Genomic DNA, 5,244 nt, shown 5'->3' on the forward strand with positions numbered 1-5,244 from the left:
GGAGAGGGGTGGAGCTGTGCCTAACGGTGTACTTGTTTGTGCAGGTGCACAGTTTGGGGTTCTCCACACTAATAATTTGTATGCTATTGTGATGAGTATCACCAGATTAAAAACAAAAATCACTCCCAACAAAGTATTTAATACCGTATTGTCAGAGCTTTGAGCATCGAGGCCTAAGGCAAACAACTGGATCCAGATTTGCAGTCCAAGATTTACCCCAGTGCATATTGGGATTTATATTCCTGCTTTTTTTAGGGAATGGGAGATCAGAACTACAAGTCCCTGCATGCATTAGGGGAACCCAGGATTGGATCAACTCTGTCCAGTGAATCTGGATCCAGTTGACGATATTACAGTCCCCTGTAGTGGCATTCAGACAAAGGCAGAGGATTGGTACAATAGAGCCTATTTCCAAAATAGGGCAATAATAGAGGATTTTTGGCTTCCTTAAAATCTCCTTCCAGCTCAAAACATTTCATGCTATGTCATTTCCTGTACTGTTTATGTGAATGTTTGTTTTGTTCAGGGGTATTTGAAATTTTTTCATGATGAGATTAATGTTGTTAAAAGTGTGCACTAATTCCAAAATGTAAGAACATAAGAATAAATTGTAAAGGTATTTTTGTTAAAATTTTTACTTTTTAGGTATACAACTAATAGACAAAAAAATCACTACCCTGTGAACTGTCACTGCATACAAAAAGTTAATCAAACGACCCTCAGACACACATAAGAATAGCCATACTGGCTCTGGTCAGTAGTCCTTCTAGCTCGGTATCCTGCTTCCACAGTGGCCAATCAAGGTTGCATATACCTAGCAGAATTCTAAACAGTAGCATCCATTAAACACCACACTTTGTACTGAAGGATAAATTAATTTATTCATGATTTTATTGAATTACAATGACAATAGTGTCACCAAGTATCAGTCATACAGATTTCAAGATGTTTAGTTATTGTGTTGTAATCCATTCTATATATAGGACGGTAGTCTTTTTTGACACTTGTCCAGTTCAAGGTTTCTGTGTATGGTAGGGATGGAAGCAAGACGGGTAGAGAGTGACCTTGCATTTAACATAAAAAAACAAAATTTATTCACTGCAAAATTCATACTTGCTTCTTCTTTGCTTATCACACTGATATATCAGATGGCCAATTCTTTTGAATTTAATATCATCAAACATTGTTGGTGGTCTAGTAATCGATGGCCTTCCCCATTTATTAGATAAGTTGATACGGAGGTATGATGCCACAATATGCCACTGGAACACCATCTAATCCCTGCAATTTTTTCCATGTATGATCCTATATAAAAACCAAGTAGTCACTGTTGCCATATCATGGTGTAAAGTCCCATACCGATTCATTCCTCAGATTTTAATTTCATATTTTCTAGCATGCCAGAAATTGACACTTTCCATGTTGGCATTGTAGTTATCTTTACTTCATCTTTGGCATGTTGAACGTGGATCAAAGGCATTAAAATTTGTTGCCATTGTGATGAAACTGTTGTTATTCCATCTCACTTTATAACTTTATGTGAAGAGTCAAACTGGGCATCAGAGCTTCTTCTTGCCTGTTTGCTGATGTTTTTCACAGAAGACAATATTTATCCTGGTGTGAAATTCTCTTGTATTGCTCCTATGGCACCAATTGACATTGCAGAGAGTGTGGCCAGCAGATTGTAACTTGTTAAACATGCTGCGTTTCAATCTGTCAAAAGGTAGAATGACATCCAGAAGAGAAATGGCCATGTGGATTACAAGAGGCAATGCTGTCTGTTGAGCAAGACCTTCTTCTTTGTCACAATATAAATTCAACTCGAAGCAGTAGCCCTCACTCAAGCACAGAGCCCAATATTTGAAGCCAAATCTGTTTTCCTCATATAAATTGTTTTACGTCATAATGAACATAGTATCAAACAATCAGTTCACTGATTAAAAAGGTTCTTTGAAAAAATTCCAGATTTATAAGTTTGTGTTCAAAAACTCCAAAACTGGATGGTTTTGCATACTTGGTCATTAGCACGATGAGGTGTAGTGCCATTGTCAGCAAAATGAAGTAATGACTTCAATTTCAGGTAGCAGTTCCTAGGCATCAGCTCCTAAACACATTAAGCTTTTAGATCATCAGCTTCACTCCAGTAGTCTGTCACTTGAGCGAATATTATAGGTAACAAAATGACTACAAAGGCTCGAATCTCATCGGTATTTGTAGTGAAGTCAGCATAATTCCTATAGCCCTTGGCATATCATTCTGTTTCACTTTTAATAAAGTTGAGCTTGTATGGCGTAAACATCTACTTGAAAAGTTCATTTGGTGTCATATGCTCTCAATCTTGCTTGAACTTCAAACTCAACTCATCTATGTTGCCATCTTTTCCAGCTGGGAACCATACTTTGCTTTAGTCTTCCCCCCACCTCAGATGGTAACAAGGAACTTAGTAATTGGTTTTACCATTTAAACGCTCTTCACTGGCAGATGCTGGTTGAATTCTATGACTTTTACAATTTTGACACATATTGAAGATTTGGGGAATTTATTAAGCTTTCATTTTTCTTTTTACCTGGTGCGAATGTTTGCTTATGACTTATATAGTATTTTGATTAAACTAATGGCACTAAACTGGACTAAATGATGTATAGGACAATTCTTATTTAGACTTATGGTCTGGTGCTGGTCATCTATGAGTTACTGCCTGAGTCCACAGTCCCTTGTTTGCATGTAAGGGACCCATACTGATGTCCATTATTTCAATTTTTCTTTAACAGTTAACTCTTAATTAAGTCCAAACATTCCCCCCAAGGGATCAAAGTGTTAGCCAACTATAGATTGGATATTGAATTGTATGACTACATTGACACTTCCTGGCATGTTCATTTTTATCCATGGTTGGTTCTACAACTTTCTTGATTATCAAAATGACCATTATCGACTGCCATTTACCAGTAGGTTTCAGTACAGCAGTATTAATGTCAGAGGTTTCTGGAACTTTCTCACAACCTTGCTTCTTTTCCTTGTTGATTTCAGCACAGTAAGTTTTGTAAATTGGTTATTCTGCAAAGCTTTGACTTTTTTTAACAACTTCATGTTTAATGTCACTGTTGTCTACAGCTTCTGTAGCAGCATCAACACTGTCTGTAGACTTTGGTGTCTGGTACCATACTTTAGTTATTCTTGTTATATCACATATAACTGCTTCTCCAGTTTCTTTATCATCAACGTTCTCCTCAGTTATTATATCAACTATCTCCTCTCCATTGAAACTTTCATTTATAATTAGCTCTATTTTCTGTTGCACTGTGTAGAAGTTCTTACGAGGCATTATTCTACAAAATATAACACAAAGTAGTAAATTTTCTTTATCAATAATAGAACACACTGGATGGTTATGAAATCAGTATGCTTCCCTGTTAAGCCAATGGAATACTATTTTAAGAAAGAACAAAAAATTATTGGTGATAAAGAAGACGTTTTTTGATCTAGGATTGTTAAAGTATAATGGTAAAACATCAACATGCAGCAGAGAGAGTAATAATTAGAACTAAGCTACTAACATCGATTCTGCATATTGTAAAATCACTATTGCCACTCACATGATCGCACTACAATTCATTTTAGAAGTGGCACCGGCACTATATAGGACATATGACAGTTTGCCACTATTGCAGGTGGCATATTCAACCCATTAAACATTTTTATATTACAATTACCACATCAATTTTTTAATATTAGACTTTTACCTTGATTTTCTGTAAATTTGAAAACTGAAAAAAGAAAAGAAAAAGAAAAATGAATTGGACTTTAAACTACATTTGCATCATAGAATAAAATGCTGGCCTAAAATTACTAATTAGAAGCAACTAAAATATAAAACTATATAAAAATGTATCATATAACAATGTAGAAGGTAAATAGATTTGAAATATATAAGATAAAGGTAGTTATAGAATTATCTATTATGAGCTAAATTTGTAAAAAGTGTCCTGAAATTAGGCGGTTGTAGGTGTCCTACTGCCATTTAACGAACCAATGCACCTTTCTCGCACTTACAGAGGTGCATAGAGATGCCTATGGATGCCTAAAGCCGGCGTGGGCATGGTTTGGGACAGAAGTAGCCTTCATCATACATAGGTGTCCCTATGTGTCTCCATAGGTGTGAGAGAGGCACCTTGAATGTAGGCCTTTAAAATGCTGGCCTATATTTAAGGCACCTATGTTTAAAAAAGACGGGATTCTGGATACAGCGCCTGCTAGTGATTGACAAGCGGAAGGCACCCATTTTGCAGGCAGCAGCCACTGCTTCTGGAATCAGGTCCTATGTGAAGAGGCATTTTAAATATGATATCTAAATCTGATTATGGACATTTTGGGGAAAACGTCCAGAAATCCACTAAAGAAAATAGCCATTTGCAAACCAGAAAAACATCTAATTTTCTGTTTTGAAAATGCCCGTTTCCTAGATGTCTTTGTCTGTGCATCTTTTTTTTTTTCCAACCATTAAAAAAATACATCCAAATCAAAGACACACAAGAACCAGCCATTGGGACTTAGGAGGGACCAGCAAATTATATGTACTGTTAGTGGTGAGCATCAGCTGTATAAGGGGGATGAATGTGCCTGGCATATGCGCACAAGAGGTAGGCACAGCTCGTGTGTGCTCGCAAGTAGAGTATATGGCTGTGATCTCCGCAGCTATGAATAAGGAAGAAACAGTAAGCAAGTCAAAAAAACAACTCCATCACAGAGTTGAAGCTGATGCCTCTTGCTATGGCAATAATTTGGAAGTTTGTTTTTCGACTCAACAACAATTTTAAATGCATGTTAGGCGCAAGACCCACGCATACAATTCAAGCACATGGCCACATATCCCACACAAGCACAAATGAAAAATGCAAGCAGACTGCTCCACTGAGAAGTCACTCTCATGTCACCACAATGCCAGACAAGATGGAAAATTTCCATGCTAAAAGGTAGGCGTTTCCCTCTGTGCATTATGCGGAGTGCTCATTTTAATCCGAATGCAGTAGCAGTGGCTGCTACTGCGAACGGTAAATCCCTTTGTGCATTGGAGGCTGAAATAAGTTGCAACCTAGACTAGCTACAACCAGTCTAAAACCTTACTGACATGGGAAGTTTTGAGTATCGGGGACTTAGTTCTGAAAGAACATGATGGTTATCTTGTAGCATATCTTTTATTAACAGTTCATTCATGATGGTTTGCAGACTCGCCTCTGGATCGGT

This window comes from Geotrypetes seraphini, chromosome 8 (genome assembly GCF_902459505.1).
Source record: "Geotrypetes seraphini chromosome 8, aGeoSer1.1, whole genome shotgun sequence".
Lineage (NCBI taxonomy): Eukaryota > Metazoa > Chordata > Amphibia > Gymnophiona > Dermophiidae > Geotrypetes > Geotrypetes seraphini.